This window comes from Balaenoptera musculus, chromosome 6 (genome assembly GCF_009873245.2).
Source record: "Balaenoptera musculus isolate JJ_BM4_2016_0621 chromosome 6, mBalMus1.pri.v3, whole genome shotgun sequence".
In the NCBI taxonomy this organism is placed as follows: domain Eukaryota; kingdom Metazoa; phylum Chordata; class Mammalia; order Artiodactyla; family Balaenopteridae; genus Balaenoptera; species Balaenoptera musculus.
Window position 1 is genome coordinate 57,198,194 of NC_045790.1, and position 22,086 is coordinate 57,220,279.

A 22,086-nucleotide genomic window follows, 5' to 3' on the forward strand; every position below is an offset into this window, starting at 1 on the left:
TCTCTCCATGTATGCCCAGTGCCTACCTCAGTGGTCACAGAACTTTTCTAAGGTATGGGGCCAGATAGTGAACATTTTAGACTTTGTGGACCATCCAGTCTCTTTTGCAACTACTCAACTCTGTCATAGTGCAAAAGAAGTCCAGACAATTTGTAAACAGGTGAGTGTGGCTGTATTCTAATAAAATCTTGTTTAAAAAAATTAGCCTTGGCCTGGATTTATCCTGCACTTGTGAGTTTGCCAATCCTAGCCTGACACAAAGCCTGGCATATATTAGTGGTTTAGCAAAAAAGGCCTTTCAGTAATATAGGCTGAGTTGATGGTGGTCTGTGGGGAGTGACAGAAGAGGATGTATAGTTGATCCTTGAACAACAAGGGTTTGAACTGCACAGGTTCACTTATACCCAATTTTTTTTTTTTAATAGTAAATACTACAGTACTATGCAATCCATGGTTTGTTGAATCTGCAGATGTTAGAACCAAGGCTATGGATAGCAGACTATAAGTTGTACACAGATTTTTGAGTGCACGAGGGGTAGGTGCCCCTAACCCCACACATTGTTCAAGGGTTAACTGTATTTGAGAGCTATTGGATGATTGGTGATTTGATATGAAGGGTGGGTAAGGAGAAGAGGACAAATCCAAATTTCTAGCTTGAGTAACTGGTCTTAAGGAAGAGACATTTAACTAAAAAGAGTGGAACTGGGTATATTAGCAGAAGTGGGGAGGAAGAGATGAGTTACGTTTGGAGCATAGTGAATGTGAAAACCTGTGATCTGTAACAATGGCTCTTAAACTTCAGCGTGTATTGGAGTCACCTAGAGTGCTTGTAGAAAACACAGATTCTTGGGCTAACCTCCAGACTTTCTGATTCGGGGGTGGAGCCCAAGAATTTGTTTTTCCTTCATGCTCCCAGATGATTTTGAAGATGCTGGTCTGGAGACCATCCTTTGCAAACAACTGTCCCAGAGAGATGTGCCAGGATTTTGACTTGGATGTTATCATTATGGAGAGTGAATGAAATGGAGAAAGGACCAAGGACAGAATTTTAGGATACCATAGACAGAACAATACACATACTATCATCCCTCAAGCAAAGATTTATAGCCCTTTGAGAATCAAAGAGAAAATAGACATTGGTATTAAACAAAGTAAGATGAAGAAAAATATTGGAAAGATGTCAAGCAAGAGAAATATTTAAGAGAGGAGGCCTCCAATCTCTGGAACTTCAAGCTCTGCAGTTAATATTTTTGTTAACATTAATATTAATGAAATATTAATATTTGCAGGAAACTTCTTGCAAACCTTTCAACTACTAAAATCAGGGATATCTCTTAGGCCTAGACTGTCACCTTTGTTTTCCTTCCTTTGTTTCTGTAGTTCTTCCCTTCTACTCTACATTATAACTATTATGGTTATTAAATTAACAATTATATCAATAGCCACAATTCATTGACTGCTAAGTGCATTGCTAAGTACATGTACTGGTAATGTACACTTTCTTATTTCATCTTCACAACTACCACTGAGATAGATTTTTGTACGTCCATTTCAGAGAGATTCAGAGAGGCTAAAAATTACCTTTCTCAAGACCAAATGGTTAATAGGCAACAGTGAGAGAATTTAAGCCTAGACTTGACGGACACAAAAGCCTATCCTCTTGACCAATCTTCAACATTCCAGATTTCCTTCATCCTTCCTGCAGTCCTCAAAAGAAAATGCACAGATGCTGCATTTTTAAGGACCTTGCTGCTAATCTGTACATGTATATACATAAGGTATAACAAGCATAGCAAGGTTTCAAAATTGGGAAACTGTTTTAAAATTCTCAAGATCCTGATCCAGAGCAGGATACAGTCTTATAGATAAGGAGGTCCAGTTGGAAGACTTCCCTCATCATTTCCTGCCAAGGAAGGAGCTCACCAAAACGTCCCCACCCCCCCGCCCCCCACGTCATGAGTCTTGCAGAAAGGAGAGGAACAGGCTGACCACTGCATAAAAGAAGAGCCCTTTTCTTAGCCCTTCTCAAGGAGTGGGGGTAGGGAAGTGGAAACTGAACTTGGTTTGATGAGATGCCAGTCATACATATCTCTAAGCAGAGGTGCCAGTTCGTTACAAGGATAGCTCTGAGTAACAGATGCATGCTCATTTTAGGTATTCATCAGGGTTCCAGTGCTCTGAGTAACAACATTCTTACCAGATGGTCGCAGTAGTCACACAGCTCTTCCTCTACGAAAACACTAGGCAGAGACAGTCACTGCTCACCTGATTCTCTGAGTCCTCTTGTGGTTAAGCAGGCATCGGTGACTAGCTTTGAGCCACGTGCTCTGAAAAGTAATGTATGTTGCTTACAGGCAAAGCACTTAAGATCTAGTAGACCACCTTCTGTCTCTTCCATGGACTTGGAGACCACATAGACCAAGTATTGTAAGTGTCATAACCACAAGATTGAACACAGCCTCAATCCCTGAGTCACTAGTTGGAAGAGATTTATCCTTGACTGTCCTTCAGCCTTGGGTGGACTTTATATGAGTGAAACATAATATTGTTGTTGTTACTGTGGATTATTTGTCACTGTAACACAGCATTGCTTATCTAAACTAATGTAGGTGCTCTTATTAATACTAATTTATTTACTCTGGACTGGGTCAAATGAAGATTTCAGTTGGTTCCGCAATGTATCTTCACTCTTAATCGACAAAGATCATGACTAAGTTTAGAGCAGAAAATAAAAATAAAAGGGGAGAAGGAAAAAAATTCAAGAAACAACATTCTGAGTAGAGAATGCTTAATTCACATAGGCAAATGCAAAGAACATAGATTTCAAATGAAAACCTATAATTCAAGAAAACTATGACTCTAAAGGCTTGGAAATAGTGTTGGATGATATAAGCCCTAAGTTTGCAGAAGTATTTATTATATTGTTTACTAAATGGCTTTTTTATTTTAAAGACATGAGAAAGAAGCATGGCAACATTAGAAGAAAGAAAAGAAGCAATAATGATGGAAATTTTGAGGGAGAAAAGTAACTTGAACATTTGTCACACGTAGAAAGTAAAAAGAAGAGCATTTAAACCAGATTTTTTCCATGAAATATACACAGCACAGGCTTTCAAAGAACAAATAAAGGCATGCAAGCTGAAGAGGATAGACTAAAGTAGACTGCATTTTAACCATCCGTCCTGGATATGACAGAGATCTGAACAACTGTAGGTAAGTGTGGGTCATAAATCACATGTTACCATCTCTGGAGCAAAAGACAAATGACTTGCTCGCCAGTAAGAAATTCAGGAGAATTTGTGGAAGAGAAACTTTCCAACCTAAGGGACAAGGACAAATAAGCCCATATATAAACAGTTGGCAGCTCCAGTCTGTCTCCTACACCATTCCTCCTACTTCACCACTCTCCTGTGGATGCATCCCTGTGTATGCACGCACACACCAACTCCTGCTGCCAACTGATCTAAGGCAATAGATCATTCACAATTAGTAGGTTCCTTATGATAAATAAAAGTTCCAAGAGTTAGAGGCAGGTAAAAGTCTTCAGTCTTCTATAACCAGGTTACCCTAAAATAAGGCTAACAGAAGGAATTTGGTTATATATACAAACATTTATTAGAAAATAAGTCTGCAACTTATTTTGTAAGCTCCTTCTTAGTGTTTTGACCCCACCTGTGTGAAAGATTTGCTTGAAGCATATGCAACAGATATCCTAGCAGCAGGATTTAGTATGGTAAAAAGTTTGTTCTGAATCAGTGGGTATACAGTAGACCATTTCAGAATCTGGCCTCAGGCCCCCCTCCAAAAGATACAGATAACCTGGTCTCTGGATTCTTACACCTCATTCCTACAAGGGCAGGAAAGCCTGCATAATATTTCTGTCACTCATATCAGTAGCAAAAAATAGTTTCTAATACCCATTATGCTAATCTGATGCAAATCTGAAATAAGAATATTAGCGATAAAATAGCTGATGTGCGTACCTTTGTAATGTGGGCTTTTGATTAGAAGATTTAAAATGCTAGCTATCCCTGGAATATGTTCTCTCAAATAGGCAACTGGCCTCCCATAGGGTATAAGTTCACACACACACACACACACACACACACACATCACACTGTCTCTGTAGAAATATTTTCAAGGATAATAAGAAACACTACACAAAAATTCCAATCTATGGAGCTATGGGGATGGATAAGGCATAGATTTCAGGACAAAATAAGGGGAGAGAACCATTATCATGTATTTAAGTATATCTATTTTTAAATGAACAATTTAAACCACCAACCACAGATTTTGCTCAGTGACTTGAATTATTTTGGCATCCTACTCTTTAGCATCAAAAGTGGTAGAAACCTTAAGTAGCAGGAAGTCAGAAATGTAAAAGTTAAACCCAAAAATGGTACTGACACTTAAGCAGAGCCACATCAATTTCACTTTAGTTGAATGGATTTGAAAAATTAAACTGATAATCCCCTGAACATTTTCAGGGTGTAGCTCTCTCATTCAGTATGTTTAATCCACCCTCCTAGATCATTATACAAGTGTTTTGTTTTGTGCCATGGGAAATTCTGATCTTGGCTGATGAAGTACTCAGTCACCTATAATCTTGTGAGAGTCACAAATGACAATAATTGCAATTTATGGAGTAACCTGGAATGACGAACACAACATGCTGAGTCTGAGAGCTGAGGTAATTGCATTTTTACTTCAGATCAGCAGAAAATCCAAAAAAGGTAATGTTGTTTGAGCATCATTTCCAATTTCATTTTCTCAATTTTTATCAACTACACTCATTAAAGAATCATTAAGGAAAAGATAAGAGCTCTGCAAGTTGACTAGAGAACCTGCATAGAAAAGAGAGAATAAACAATGAACAATCAATAAAAAGCTATGGAGGAGGAGAAGAAGGCTTAGTGTAGAAGAAACAATATTGCATTAGCACGAAGAACTTACAAGTTTAATTAAGGCCACCTCTAAAGAGTTGGGTGACCTTGAACTTCTCACCTCTCTTCTCAGGGCCACTTTTTTCTCATTAATTAAATGTGAGAATCCAGGGCTTCCCTGGTGGTGCAGTGGTTAAGAATCCACCTGCCAATACAGGAGACACAGATTTGAGCCCTGGTCCAAGAAGATCCCACATGCCGAGGAGCAACTAAGCCCATGTGCCACAACTACTGAGCCTGCGCTCTAGAGCCTGCGAGCCACAACTACTGAAGCCCAGGTGCCTAGAGCCCGTGTTCCACAACAAGAGAAGCCATGACAGTGAGAAGCCCATGCACCACAATGAAGAGTAGCCCCCACTCGCCACAACTAGAGAAAGCCCACACACAGCAATGAAGACCCAATGCAGCCAAAAATAAATAAATAAAATAAATAAATTTATTTTAAAAAATGTAAGAATCCAAATGAGTTACCACTAAGATGTAACCCTAAAATTCCTAATATTTTATGATTATACATGCAGGCAATTGCTACACTATTGTATAAATAGTAAATATTACATGTGTTATCTGAGGCTATTGGCAGTAAGTGTTCTCTTCTTTAAATATCTTAAACAGATTTGTTTCTCTGAGGTCTCCAGTGTACTTTCTGTCTTGTCAAGGCATTCTTTCTCTTCCTTGGTGTCCTGGGGATTCTCTTCTCGTATCTCACACTTGGCACAGTGAAATCCAGCTATTAGTTTGTTTGTCTCATAGCTGTTATGAGTTCTTGCATTTCAGGAATTGTGTCTAACTTACTGTTTCCCCAGTGCTTAGGAAAGTACCTGGCATTTAATGGGGAATGATGGAATAAACAAAGGAATGACTAAGTGTATAAATAAATGGGCTTTGAGGTTTGTTGTCAGTGAGGCAGAAAGTAAATAAAGAGACACTGAGCACCAAGTTATTCAATGCAATTCACCATGAAAGATTATCTTCAAGCTTCTGTTCTTATTTTCAGGCCCTAATAAGATACTATCCAAAATGGTTCTTGTTTTAGCTGACAGCAGTGGCCTTCAGTGAAAATGACAGAGGGCTTGAGTATCTTTAGAAATAACTGTTTTACAAACCTTATTACCTTATTACCACCAAACAGCCTTCACAAAACACCTACTTGAGTAGGAATGGAATATATATATATATTCCATTGGTGTGTGTGTGTGTGTGTGTGTGTGTGTATATATATATATATATATATATAAAAACAAAGACTTTATCATCCATCTCTGTAATTGGCACACTATGGTCTATTGGCCAAATCTACCTTGCCACCTGTGTTTGTACAGTCTGTGAGCTAAGAATGGGTTTTACATTTTTTAATGTTTGGGGAGAAAATTCAAAAGAATAATAATCATGGTACATGAAAATTTTATGAATTTCAAATTTCAATGCCCATAAATAAAGTTTTATTGGAACACAGCCAAGCTAATTTATTTAGTATCTGGCTGCTTTGATGTCACAACAGCAGAGTTGAGTACTTGTGACAGACACTGTATGGCCCATCCAGGGGAGGAAAATAATTTTCCCTCTACCCTTCTAGGTTCTTGGCTGAGACCTCCCTCTAATAAAAGATTAACAGGAGAAAAACAAACATAAGTTTAATAACATGTATACCTCCTGTATATATGCGAGAGATCCAAGAAAACTGAGTAACTCCCCAAAATGGCCCAAGACACCACCTTAAATACCATCTCCAGCTAAAGACAAAAGAAAGATGCTGGGATGGGTATGGGGGTGGAAGTTAAGGAGTTTTCAGGCAAAGTAAACAGTGATATGTTTGTTATGCAGATTTAAGTCCTGAATGCCTTCTGCACTGATAAGAGTTTCTAGAGATTTGGTCATCCTCTTCTTGGTAGTGAGAGGGAGACACCCTTACATATGCTGATTTCCTTTATAAATGTAAATGTCTCTTACCAAAGGATAACTTGTACTGGTTTTCAAAGGTTCTCCTGTGTTGGAGTTTCTTAAAATTAACCAGCCTAAAATAATCTTTATGCCAAAGAAGCATATTTTGGGGTAGCAAATTCTGCTCTCCTTCACCCGCAAAGCCTAAAATATTTACTGTTTAGCCCTTCACAAAAAAATTTGCTAAGCCCTGCTCTCTCTGTTGGTCAAAGTTGCTTTTGTACTATCAAAATCGATTTCTGAACAGAGATGGCTTTGTGTTATGGAGAACATTTTCAAATGGAAAGTTTCAACACCTGCAAAAATTAAAGTAGCTTCATTGTCATTCTTTTTTTTTGTTTTTCTGTTTTTGTTTTTGTTTTCTTGCAGAAGTGGAGAGGATGTGTTAAAGAAGATAATTACTCAAATCAAAGTTTTTTTATGCTATTTTTATGAAATTTAAAACAAGAACAATTATGAACATTTTATTTAAAATAATACATTTTCATTTAACTTTTATAAGTTAATCACATATTTATTTATTTATTCCACACTTTCTTTTAATCCAAAATGACTTACCAAGATTCTTCTAACTTAAGCAGAGGTCTGATGAATCTTTTTTAAAAGACATTGGCTTGAGACAATTTATAAAGTATCATCATGCTGTCCATGAAGTTGGTACAATGAAACAAACAAACAGCTCTCCTCCAATGAAAATAAGTGACTAAAAGACTTCTCCTAAGCCCTTTTGCTCAAATTGTGTCTGAGAGTAAAACACCATTAGAAAATAATATTGATTAGATTAAAAAGTTAGCTAACTCCATCAGCTAAAAAAATCCAGCAATTCACAAACATTGTTTTTGTAGTTATATTGTTTGTGCCATTTTTTGTGTGTTTATTTTTTTTTCAGAGTGTCATTCCCAAAATTGAGGGAAAAATCTCCAGCAGCTTAATTCACTAAAAATACTAATTTGTTCAATGGAATCAGAATCACTTATGATAGGTAACTTCCATGTATGATTATATTGTAAAACTATTGTAGTCTATATATTTAAGAAAATGTTTTCCACATGGGTTAAAGTATCTATGTAATGGGCAACCATGGTGGGAAAGTGAACGTTTCAGCTCTGAATCAATGAGAGGGTAAGTTGTTATCTTGCTGATTGATGATGATTAGGTTCTTGGAGCAGATCTGGCCTACATGCTGGTGAATGCCAGATGGCTGAAGGCCACCTATCTCTACACCCCTTTGCTGGCAGTTATCTCTGAATGACTTGGAAGAAGCCACAGTTGCAGCAGTGTGACTTAGGTTCAGTGGCTCAAATTGACCATTTACTTTGTTTAGAGCATTGCCCCTACCCAGGCACCACCTGTTGGTAGTCATAGAAAGGTAAATTTAAAAGAAAATAGAGGTACATCAGGACTTCCTACTTCTTGTTCTCCTATATGAATGACAGGAAATAATCCATCATAAGACTCTTAAAAATAAAAATTAAAAAAAACTATTAAAAATAGACTAGCAGCTATAACCTAGATATTTATAAAACATATGCAGTAAAAACTCTAGCTGTGATCTTTAATAATCATATAAATGCCCAGGCAAATATTTAAATTTAAAAGAAGGTCCTGTATGCCTGCCTTTGAAACACTGATCAGTACGATTTTGTCTTGACAGATAGTTCATTTTTTTTTATCATTTATGATAAGCACTAAGTCAAATCAACCTCGAAAGAGTTGTGATTTTGTTTCTGTTTTTTGGGTTTTTTTTCAGATACCAAATATAGCCTTAAATCTTGTTGGCATATCAGAGTGTTATTGTTTAATTTACATCAATTACTGAAGATAGTGGATTTAGAGAAAAATATTAAAATTGCTATTAATTCTAGAATTCTAGAATAATTAAAATAGGATTTTCTATAGGTATAGTCAAGGTATAATTTCCTCCCATATTAATGATGTAAAGTAAAAATATACTCACTTAGTCTACCTGTGGTTTAATCATATGATTATTTAGGAATAACTGAGTGAGGTAGCATGCATAAGTGACACATGTCACATCTCAAGTCTTCAGCTTCACAAGTTGTTTTTCAAAAACGGCATGATTTTAATGCTTTAGAATTTTTTTTTTAAACCAAGTGCTACAAAAGATAATAATTATCTTATTAGTTTCTCTGTTTTGTAAATGTCAGTCATGGCAATCTCACACAGACACTTGGTTTTATCATCGCACCTTGCTCTGCTGCCTCATTAATGCACCGTGAATACCTTCAGAATCCCCTTCCATCCCCATTCTTGATTTCATGGGAGGTGAGGATGCTAATCATATCTGTGTGGGTGTATTTTTATAGAGCTGCCAGCAAAATCCTTCTGCTCGTTTAAGAACATCATCTGTCTGTAATTAATGTTCTATATGTCTTCTTAAAAATGAGAAATGAGTATCTACCTAATATCCCAAATTTCACCCAGCAGTTGAATTCTCAAGTGTCTATTTATGCTCAGGTCTTTCTGAAAAATACTTTATTATGTCTACAATATTAGTTATTTGTTTGCTGAGCATGATGATTGTTCATTTGTTTAAGTTCTTGCTTTCTTTCTCTCTACTCTGTCTCTCTTCATTTATGTTGGCCAGTTGGTTCAAATTTCATATCAACTTAGATACTCTTTGATTAAAAAAAATTTTTTTATTGTTTCTAAACAAAAACAGGCATAATAAAAATTAACAAACTAAACCTGCTTTCACATCAAGGAGTTTATATCTATGTGAAATCAAACTACTGCATTGTAAATAACTAAGCAATCAGATTACTGTGAATGATTATACACACAGTGCAAATGAGAATTTGGAAATCAGAGTTAGTAATATAATATGAGATCAACAGGTCCTTAAGATTAGGAACTGTACATTACACCACTGTGAGTTCACTACAGATTCTTTTTGTTTTTTAACATCTTTATTGGAGTATAATTGCTTTACAATGGTGTATTAGTTTCTGCTGTATAACATAGTGAATCAGCTATACATATACATATATCCCCATATCTCCTCCCTCTTGCGTCTCCCTCCCACCCTCCCTATCCCCCCACGCCTCTAGGTGGTCACAAAGCACCGAGCTGATCTCCCTGCAGATTCTTATCTCTAAGACTGTCAACACTAAATATTGAAAGAGGGAATGGACCTGCTTAGTAATATACCTGGAGACAGGACAAGAACATTCCCTTCAGAATGTGGGGAATTCTGAAGGGAATGTTCAGAATTCTGAACCTGTATATAAATAAGATCATTGCATATTAACATTATACACTAATTGGAACACATTTCCCCTGAGTTGCTTAAAATACAGAGTTTGCCCTGTATGCATGCAAATCAAGTGTTGCCTTACATTCCAATATTTCAAGAGAAGGGAGAAATCTGTATTATGATGTGAAAACCTCTAATTTTCAAATGTGAGTGAATTAATTCAAGTTGATTAATAATATTTTCAGCAATGTGAGATGCAACAGAGAAACCGTAGGGGATAAGTAAAGAACAGTACCTTTGACATTTAGGAGCTCATTGGTGACACACCCTCCTATACTCAATTATGGTCCTGTTCACAAAGCTCCCATAACATTTTATATACCTCCCTCCTATAATGTGTCACATTGACTCATGAGTTTTTGGGGGTTTTTTGGCCAACTTAGATAAAATATATTTACTGTCCTAGAGGCAATTAAACCGAAACCTTTGGGATTAATCTTCTGTACCAAACAGACATTATTTGTGTCATCTGACAAATATAATTCATATGTTATATACAGTTTTCTGTACGTTAATATCGAATCTTACAGAATTGTAAAAAGTGTCATGGTACACAAAAATTTTTAGTCAGTGTTGAAAGTCATGTTCAGAAATAATTTTCAACAGTTTGATTTTAACTATAATGTCACATTCCACAGTTCCTGTGGTTCACAGTTGTCTCTTGGGGAGTTGTTGAAGTTTTTTTGTTTTTTCCTATTATTGCTGCTGTGTATTATTTTCAGAAGGAATTTAGATGCCATCTTGGATCCTTAAGAATATTTTTTTAATTAAAATATTATTTGTGATATAACAGTATATTAGTTTTAGGTATACAACATAATGGTTTTATATATATATATATATATATATATATATATATATATATATATATATATATAGTGAAACAATATATAGAAATAATAATAAATCTAGTTAACATCCATCACCACGGGGAGTTTTAAAGTCATCCCCAGCTGGAGGCCACATGTAAGAGGATCTCAGAACCTTCTGGGTATCTGCACTAGAAGTGTTCTTCACCACAAAAAGACCCAGGAGACTTCCTTGGGCCTTGCCTGTGACCAGATATATTTATTACTATACCACACGTATGTTGATCTTATAGATCAGTTTGGGAAAAATTGACATCTTACAAATAGAAATACATTTGATTTTTGTACGTTGACCTTGTATTTTGCAAGTTTGAACTTAGTTCAAGCAGTTGTTTTATTTCTTTTTAAAGATTTCTGCAGTCTTTCTATGTGTTGTCTGTGAATAAAGACCATTTTATCTTTTCCTTTCTTTTCTATTAGCTGTAGTTTTGGTTTCTTTGTTTTGTAAATACTATACATTAGCAATGATATTCCTTTCTATGCCAGTTTTCAGGGTTTTTGTGTTTTTTTGTTTTTGTTTTTTACCATGAATGAATGCAATCACCATTCCCAGGTTGATTTCCAAATGAACCTGCCTTGTGTTCTTGAGATAATCCCCATTTGATCTTGATGTCTTATCACTTTTATACATTGCTGGATTTGATTTGCTTTTGTTTTGTTGAGGGTTTTTGCATCTATGATCATAAGGGATATTGCTTTATAATTTTCTTTTCCTGTGATGTCTCTGTCTGATTTTGGTATCAGCATGATGTTAGGCTCATAAAATAAGTTAGGAAGTATTCCCTTCTCTTCTATATTTTGGAAGAATTTGTGTGGAATTTTTTGATGTTGTTATTGTTGTTAAATGTTTAATTGAATTTTCTAAGGTAGCAGTCTGCACCTGGAGTTTTCTTAGTTTGAAGTCTTTAACTTCTATTTCTCTAACTGACATCGAACTATTCAGATCATTTATTTCTTCTGGAATGATGGTTGGTACTTTGTATTTTTAAAAGAATTAGTCCATCTCATCTAAGTTGTTGAATTTATGGTCATTAAATTGAGCTTAATATTCTTATTATTTTTTTAATGTCTGTAGGATCTGAGATCATGACTACCTTTACATTCTTGATTTTCTATATTCTTTCTGTTTTTCTCTTTGGTCAGTCTGGTTAGAGGTTTATCAATTTTACTGATCTTTTTATAGAACTAGCTTTTGGTTTTATTGATTTCTGTATTGTTTACCTGTTTTCCACATTATTTATTTCTGCTCTTTTCTTTATTATTTCCTTCCTTTTGCTTGCTTTTCTCTTTCCAGTTTTGTAAGATGGAAGATAAGATTAGATAATTGATTTGAGTCTTTCTTCTCTTCTAATATAAGAATTTAACTATATAAATTTCCTTCTACATATTTCTTTAACTACACCCAACAAATTTTGATATGTTGTGTTTTCAATTTTATTCAATTCAAAATGCTTCTAATTTCCCTTATGACTTCCTATTTCATCCATAGGTTCACTTGGAAATGTGTGGCTTAATTTCCAAATACTGGGGAATTTTCTAGATTTAAAAAAAAATTATTAATTTCTACATTAGTATATTATAGAAAGAAAACATTCTTTACATAATTTCTATTCTTTCACATTTTTAAGCCTCATTTTATTGCCCAAGATAGAGTCAATCATGGTTAAAATTTCTTGTGCACTTGAAAATAATAAGTATTCTGTGGTTATTGGTGGAGTGTTCTATAAATAACAATTTATAGGTCAAGTTGATTAATAGTGTTTTTCATATCTCCTGTATACTTAAAGATTTCTGTCTCCTTGTTCTATCAATTGTTGAGCAAAGAGTGTTGAAGTCTCCAACTATAATTGCGGATTTATCTAATTCTCCTTTTACTTCTATTAGTTTTTGCTTCATGTATTTTGAAGCTCTAGTAGATGCTTACACATTTAGTATTGTTATATTTTCTTAGTAGTTTGACCCATTTATCACTATGTAATGTCTCTCTTTACACTGTTCTGAAACCTACTTTGATATTAAAATAGCCACTTTCTTTTGGGTGTTTGAAGGATATATCTTTTTCTGCACTGTTAATCTAGCTATGTCCTTATCTTTAAGGTAAGTTTCTTTTCAATAGCATATAGTACAGTCCTATTTTTTTAATCCAGTCTAAAGATTTCTATATTTTAATTGGTGTGTTTAGAGCACTTATATTTGATGAAATTACTGATATGGCTGGTGAGCATAATAATTTTTAATTTGCCTCTGTAAATTCTAAATTATTAACCATCTGTATATTTAAAGCACATTGCATATAATATGAACTTGATAAGTTTATTAAGTTTATATTTCTTTCAGATCCATTCTTTTTCACTCTACTGTTGACTTGTTCTAAATATAGTATCTCTAGTAATTTTTTTCACATAAGTTATAAGTCAATAGAATAGCTATTACACTTATTTTTTAAATCATATTTTATTATGAATGCATTTCTCATGTCTATACAGGGTAAAAGTAATATAGTAGCTGCTGAATATATCAATCAGTGAATATTAGATTACTTATCATTCATCTATTACATGTTTTACTTTTAATAATAATAGTATGAGTCTGTTGAAACAAGAAGAAAAAAAGGAATGAATTGATAAACGCCTTGATGCAAAAATCAGTAGCAGCATATGGTCATGAATAAGGTATCACCATTTCAATATCTGTGTCTGTTTTAGTTCCCAGCAGTATTACCTTAGAGAAGACCTTTGCCCTACAATAGACAATACCATTGGTGTTTGAAAAAGGTGCATTATTTCTGAGAAGTAGGAGAACATGATAATGGTTTAACTTTAGCATGTTTATGACAATAGTGAGCCTAGTGTTTTTTTTAATCCAAAACACTATTAACCTTCCCCATGGCAAATAAAAGTTTAATTTAAGAGCGAATGTTCTAAGGAATCATTACTTTCTAACTGGAGGAGAATTCCAAAGGTGAGCTGAGAGAAAAGAAGGTTGCAGAGGCACTCAGTAACCCTTATGTAATCCTGGCAGATAGAAGGTGGCATTAGTTAGATAAGGGGGAAGAAAAAGAACATTTTAACTTAGGGTTTTCAGTGAATCTTATTCCCACACTTCACACAAAACCCAACTGATTTTTAAGCGTGATGGTAAATGATACCTAGACTAATCCTGAAAGTAAGCAACATCCCATTTGTCCCAAGCCTGAAAGAAAGCTCAGTTTTCCAATGGATCATAAACTATTCCATTGACTTGTTTTGTTAGGTTTTGTTTAGTTTTCTTATGACTGGGAATTTGTACAAGTTTAGTATTTGTCACATGCAGGTGTATATCTGTGTCATTCTCCACGACTATTCATTTACTTATTCATTCCACAGATATTTATTAAGTATGTTAGGCACTGTTATAGATGCTGAATAGGACTATTACCATAAAAAGCAGTTTTGAGAGTAGATTCTGGAGATAAGAACCATTTTTAATCTTGGTAGGACAAATGCACATATTGAAGCTACCAAGAAGCCTTCTGAAGTCTTAGAAATAATATGCAAGACTAACAATGTATTTTTTTTAAATTTATTTTTATTTATTTATTTTTGGCTGCATTGGGTCTTCGCCTCTGCGCGAGGGCCCTCTCCAGTTGCGGCAAGCGGGGGCCACTCTTCATCGCGGTGCGCGGGCCTCTCACTATCGTGGCCTCCCCTGTTGCGGAGCACAGGCTCCAGACGCTCAGGCTTAGCAGTTGTGGCTCACGGGCCCAGCCGCTCCGTGGCATGTGGGATCTTCCCAGACCAGGGCTCGAACCCGTGTCCCCTGCCTTGGCAGGCAGACTCTCAACCACTGCGCCACCAGGGAAGCCCCCAACAATGTATTTTTTAATGGGTAAAGTTTTAATAAGAATTAATTAGATTGTGATTGGAGATCTATCAGAAATGTAGAACTCCAGAAAAATATGCTGATATTAATAAGAAAAAAAATTGAAATTCTCAGTATTGTCAATGGGATAAGATATCAAAAACTCATTAAGAACTATTTCAAGTATGCAGTAACTCAACTTGGAAGGATGCAATTTGAAATTAGTGATGTTTTGAGTAAGGATATGGTCTTTGTTCAGGAGCCATCATTACTATTACCCCACTTAGGAAGATGGAAATGTTTTTTGAGTTTATATAAAAGTGCCAGGCTGCTAACTATTATTGTTCTCTGTGAAGCTACTGCCCCTCAACCAAAACGCAGGCTTATAAAAATCACAATGACAGCCACTTCAGACCTAAGTAACATTGTCATCTATCTTCACTTCTCACTCTGGGGTTGTACTAGACTGACTATAAGTGTGTAATATTTAAGAAGCCATTACCCATGTGGTCCAGTTACAGAATGATGCTCCAGTTAAAGACACAGAGCTCACTATCGAAAAACAATTCAAAATAAACTTTTCTCTTACACACAGCATCACTACTTTATTTCCTTTCTACTTTTCTCACATATTATATTATATTATATTATATTATATTATATTATATTATATTATATTATATTATACTATATTATATATTATAGATATTCCCTCATTTCTCACTTTGAACTTTACAGAAAACTATTTTCTCCAGCCCTGGCAAACATGTTCATCTTATCCTCCTGCCTTGCCCCTTTTCTAATTAAATCTCATTATAAAATCTCCAAATCATCAGTCAGGCAAGTTGGGGAAAGAAAATCTAAGTGAGAAAAGCAAGATTCCATTTAGAAGAAGATGAATAGAAAAGTTAGGAATCTTAATAGAATATTAATTTTGGTTTTGCTACATGGGATTTCCAGGCCTTTGCATACTAAGACTCAGTAGAGTCTTAATCTTAAAGGAGTGTCGTGGGACATTTATTCCAACTCACAAATGAGAAACTTTTGTCATAAAGTTTAAATGATCTGCCCCTGATTAAATTGTAATATTCAAGGTACATCTGGGAAGCCATTGTCCCAGCGGTGTACTCATTTTCTGAACACTGCACCCACCATTGTCTACAGAAGAAGTCAGCAAACTTTGGCTCTTGGGCCAAATCTGGCCCACTGCCTGTTTTTGTCAATAAAGTTTTATTGGAACACAGCCACACGCATTTGTTTACCTATTGCCTGTGACTGTTTGCACAGTACAACAGCAGAGTAGAGTAGTTGCAACAGAATCTATATGGTTCACAAAGCCAAAATTATTAATTAGCAGACCATTTACAGAAGGCCCCTTTTCAAGAGTAGGCTATCTATTAATTAGTGTGAGGTCCTTCAAGATACGAATACCCCTCACGCACACCACCACCCCTGACATATGAACACAGTCATATTACAGGATTCTGTCAACTCCCCTGGTAAGTCACAAATGATCTGAGAAAGGCCTGCCGTTTCCTAGGAGGTAAGGAATAGGAGTGGTATTAAACGAAAACTCCCTGAGGTCCCTTAAAATAGCTCACATTTATTTACTGTTTATCCATTTCCTGGCACTGTTCTAAATATTTCATAGTATTAACTAATTTAACATTCACACCAAACCTATCATCTATTATTAACCTTTACAGTTTAGGAAACTGATTAAGTAACTTACTTAAGGCAATACAGCTGTGAAGTGGAAGTCAGGTTTCAAATACAGACACTGTCTCCAAAGCCCACAGGCTTAAGTTCTAAATGAGTTTGCCTCCCATAAATAGTTTTTAAAAAATAAAATAAAATGAAAACCACCTTTATTTATTTTTTTTGCAAACGCAGTGAACCCAGCAAAGGTGCGTTTGGATAGCCAAGGTTGGTTTGAGGTAATCTGTGATAATGTTTGTAAAGTTCCTTTAAAGCATTTGTTCAACAAATATTTGTTGACCACCTACTGCATGACAGACCCCATTTTATTAAGTGAAGGCAGTCCCTTCCTTGACAACACTTACAATTTAGCAAGAACTTCCTTTCTAGAAATTTCAGGCGAAGAGTAAGGGCACAAGCATCAGGAGTCAAGGGCTCTAGTGGAAATGAGGTTATTATGTTCTTTTTGACGTCAGACGATTATGTTGAATGAAGAGCAGGCATATTGGTAAGATGAAAGGAATATGGACTTTAGAGCCAGAAAGTAATGAATTTCAATTTCAAACTTGAGTTTAGAGAAGTTACTTCAAACTCCCTGAGTCTCAATTTTCTTATTTTTATAATTTATAATATAAAACTTCCCAGAGTTTTTTGTAAGGATTACATAAGATCATATACGTGATGAGCTCTGGTGTAATGTCAGCATCTTAGCTGGCACTCAATTAAAATTCTCTCATACTTTCCTTGAAAACTTTTATCTATAATTTCTCATATTTCAGTGCTGGCTCTGAGTTCTTCCTCCTTGAAATACCATGCACATTTCCTTATGGGAAAACATTTCCCCCCAGGCATGCAGGGTTAGAATAGCTGCTGCATTTAGGAACGTATCACAGTGATCCTTGTTCTTGTATTTATCTATGGATTTATATGTGTGTCTATATATCTACAGATCATTGAAAAATGATCAAACATGGATTATGTGTATATCTGTACATTTATTATTTATGATTTATCTTTTCTTTTAGGTACATTCTAACTGTTATATTACCAACTCTTCAGGGTCAAGGACCTGAACTCTGCTTTGGTAACTCATTAGGGCACTTTGTAAATATTTTGCACATTTGTCATAATGAAATATTTTAGGCTCTTTCAATTGAAAGGGACAGAGACTCACTAAGTTCACCTTAAATAATGGATATTTATTAGAAGACTACAGTGGAGAAATAACACAGAAATCCAGGAGCAGCTGCATAGCCAACTCAGAGATAATGGAAGTCAGGGGTTTTTTTTTGTTTGTTTTTGTTTTTCTTTTGCTTTTTCAGAAATTTGCAGCTCTGATACGAGTAGGGGAAAAAATGAGCTTATCTTTCTCTCTGTATATCACTTCAGCCACAATGACTGTATTTTATTATTTCTCTTCTCTCCTATGTCATAGCGTCTTTATTTAGAGCTTCTGTTGCCCCGTAGTTCCTGTGTGCTATCTTTCCTCAATCTCTTTTTGTTTCTGCTTTCCACAGTCAGTTTTCCCCCCCTTGGTTCAAATTCCTCAGAGAAAGTATGTGACTGACCTAACCAATCTTCCTTGTCCATATTGGACAAAGCTTTTGCTCAAAGCCACACCAGGTGCTGTTATTCAGCTCACAAATTGTCAACCCTGGGCTAGGCACTCATCCTTAGTCATTTCTGCTGTGGGCATGGGAGTAGGGTCCTGATATACAGAATTCGGACACTTATATTTTCTAAAAATAGACTAAGGCCACATCCGTAGCTGGGGGTAGGGAGTTAGGACAGGAGGACTGGCACTTAACTACAGGATACTCTTGGAAAGGCATTTAAGGATTTAGTATGCATTCTGGGTCTTATAATAGTTTATAAAGATCATAATAATCCAGTGGGAGAGATAAAGGCAAATCATTAGAGAGAGTGGCATATGAGCCAGAAATCAGTCTTTAGGCTCCTAGGTTTCTTGAGAGAAGCAACTTTTTTCTTTCTCTAGTAACTAGCTCAATATGTACTACATAAAAGATGATCAATATGTTTGTTGAATGTGTAATGAGCAGTATGAATTCTGGACTAAACTGAACATTTCCATGTTAAAACCACCATCATATGATGTTTCCATTCTCTAGTATTCTCAAGGATGGTATGAGCCAACAAGAAGTTCAATATTCCATGCCCATAGATTTAGAATATTTCTGTATTTGAGACCTCTTAAGTGGAGAGTTTGTGTGGAGGGCACAATTCAGTTCACTTGATGCCATTCTGGAAGTGATCCTGATTTAAAAAGAAAACTAATGTCCCAGTTATGTCAGTCAGTTAATCTTTAATAGCATCAGCTTGACAATGTATTCAATTTCAGTTTTTTTTTTTTTTGACGTTAAACCTATTTATTGAACTATTGTAATAGCCAAAAACTAGAAAACACCTACTCATCAATAATGAACTAATGAGATATATTACAGTTTTACAGTCCAGATACTCTGTAGCTGTAAAATAGAATGTGGTAAATTCAAACATGCATATATGAAGAGATCTCTAAGATATATGATTATGTAAACAAAAATTAAAGGTACAAATTTAATATTGTTTGAAGGCTATATACACACACGCATTTACACACACAACTACATAGCTGCACATGCAAAGGAAATTTCTGTAAGGACATACAATATCAGTTAATAGTGGTTAAATCTGAGGAGGGGAGCCGAGTTCAAAGGTGGGACCATAGCATAGTTTTAATAGATAACATTTTGGACATTTTTTTTTGAATTTTATTTATTTTTTTATACAGCAGGTTCTTATTAGTCATCCATTTTATCCACATCAGTGTAAACATGTCAATCCCAATCGCCCAATTCATCCCACCACCACCACCACCCCCCCGAAACTTTCCGCCCTTGCTGTCCATACGTTTGTTCTCTACATCTGTGTCTCAATTTCTGCCCTGCAAACCGGTTCATCTGTACCATTTTTCTAGGTTCCACATATATGCGTTAATATACGATATTTGTTTTTCTCTTTCTGACTTACTTCACTCTGTATGACAGTCTCTAGATTCATCCACGTCTCTACAAATGACCCAATTTCGTTCCTTTTTATGGCTGAGTAATATTCCATTGTATATATGTACCACAACTTCTTTATCCATTTGTCTGTCAATGGGCATTTAGGTTGCTTCCATGACCTGGCTATTGTAAATAGTGCTGCAGTGAACACTGGGGTGCATGTATCTTTTTGAATTATGGTTTTCTCTGCGTATATGCCAAGTAATGGGATTGCTGAGTCATATGATAATTTTATTTTTAGTTTTTTAAGTAACCTCCAGACTGTTCTCCACAGTGGCTATATCAGTTTACATTCCCACCAACAGTGCAAGAGGGTTTCCTTTTCTCCACACCCTCTGCAGCATTTGTTGTTTGTAGATTTTCTGATGATGCCCATTCTAACTGGTGTGAGGTGATACCTCATTGTAGTTTTGATTTGCATTTCTCTAATAATTAGTGATGTTGAGCAGCTTTTCATGTGCTTCTTGGCCATCTGTATGTTCTCTTTGGAGAAATGTCTATTCAGGTCTTCTGCCCATTTTTGGATTGGGTTGTTTGTTTTTTTAATATTGAGCTGCATGAGCGGTTTATATATTTTGGAGATTAATCCTTTGTCCATTGATTCATTTGCAAATATTTTCTCCCATTCTGAGGGTTGTCTTTTCATCTTGTTTGTAGTTTCCTTTGCTTTGCAAAAGCTTTTATGTTTCATTAGGTCCCATTTGTTTATTTTTGTTTTTATTTCCATTACTCTAGGAGGTGGATCAAAAAAGATCTTGCTGTGATTTATGTCAGAGTGTTCTTCCTATGTCTTCCTCTAAGAGTTTTATAGTGTCCGATCTTACATTTCGGTATCTAATCCATTTTGAGTTTATTTTTGTGTATGGTGTTAGGGAGTGTTCTAATTACATTCTTTTACATGTAGCTGTCCAGTTTTCCCAGAACCACTTATTGAAGACACTGACTTTTCTCCATTGTAGATCCTTGCCTCCTTTGTCATAGATTAGTTTACCAGAGGTGCATGGGTTTATCTCTGGGCTTTCTATCCTGTTCCATTGATTTATGTTTCTGTTTTTGTGCCAGTACCATATTGTCTTGATTGCTGTAGCTTTGTAGTATCGTCTGAAGTCAGGGAGTCTGATTCGTCCAGCTCCGTTTTTTTCCCTCAAGACTGCTTTGGCTATTCGGGGTCTTTTGTGTCTCCATACAAATTTTAAGATTTTTTGTTCTAATGCTGTAAAAATGCCATTGGTAATTTGATAGGGATTGCATTGAATCTGTAGATTGCTTTGGGTAGTATAGTCATTTTCACAATATTGATTCTTCCAATCCAAGAACATGGTATATCTCTCCCTCTGTTGGTATCATCTTTAATTTCTTTCAACAGTGTCTTATAGTTTTCTGCATACAGGTCTTTTGTCTCCCTTGGTAGGTTTATTCCTAGGTATTTTATTCTTTTTGTTGCAATGGTAAACGGGAGTGTGTCCTTAGTTTCTCTTTCAGATTTTTCATCATTAGTGTATAGGAATGCAAGAGATTTCAGTGCATTAATTTTGTATCCTGCAACTTTACCAGATTCATTGATTAGCTCTAGTAGTTTTCTGGTGGCATCTTTAGGATTCTCTATGTATAGTATGTCATCTGCAAACAGTCACAGTTCTACTTCTTCTTTTCCGATTTGTATTCCTTTTATTTCTTTTTCTTCTCTTATTGCTGTGGCTAGAACTTCCAAAACTATGTTGAATAATAGTGGTGACAGTGGACGTCCTTGTCTTGTTCCTGATCTTAGAGGAAATGCTTCCTGTTTTTCACCATTGAGAATGATGTTTGCTGTTGGTTTGTCATATATGGCCTTTATTATGTTGAGGTAGGTCCCCTCTATGCGCACTTTCTGGAGAGTTTTTCTCAATAATGGGTGTTGAATTTTGTCAAAAGCTTTTTCTGCATCTGTTGAGATGATCGTATGGTTTTTCTTCAATTTGTTAATATGGTATATCACATTGATTGATTTGTGTATATTGAAGAATCCTTGCATCCCTGGGATAAATCCCACTTGATCATGGTGTATGATCCTTTTCATGTGTTGTTGGATTCTGTTTGCTAGTATTTTGTTGAGGATTTTTGCATCTATATTCATCAGTGATATTGGTCTGTAATTTTCTTTTTTTATAGTATCTTTGTCTGGTTTTGGTATCAGGGTGATGGTGACCTCATAGAATGAGCTTAGGAGTCTTCCTTCCTCTGCAATTTTTTGGAAGAGTTTGAGAAGGATGGGTGTTAGCTCTTCTCTAAATGTTTGATAGAATTCACTTGTGTAGCCATCTGGTCCTGGACTTTTGTTTGTTGGAAGATTTTTAATCACAGTTTCAATTTCATTACTTGTGATTGGTCTGTTCATATTTTCTATTTCTTCCTGGTTCAGTCTTGGAAGGTTATATCTTTCTAAGAATTTGTCCATTTCTTCCAGGTTG

The 22,086-nt window shown here is 35.5% G+C and overlaps 1 protein-coding gene across 1 annotated transcript in view; it reads left to right on the forward strand.

The window, feature by feature from the left end:
* Nucleotides 1-22,086, forward strand: part of PTPRD (protein tyrosine phosphatase receptor type D) — a 2,174,486-nt gene that overhangs the window by 1,426,700 nt on the left and 725,700 nt on the right. The gene's annotated exons all lie outside the window — the stretch shown is intronic.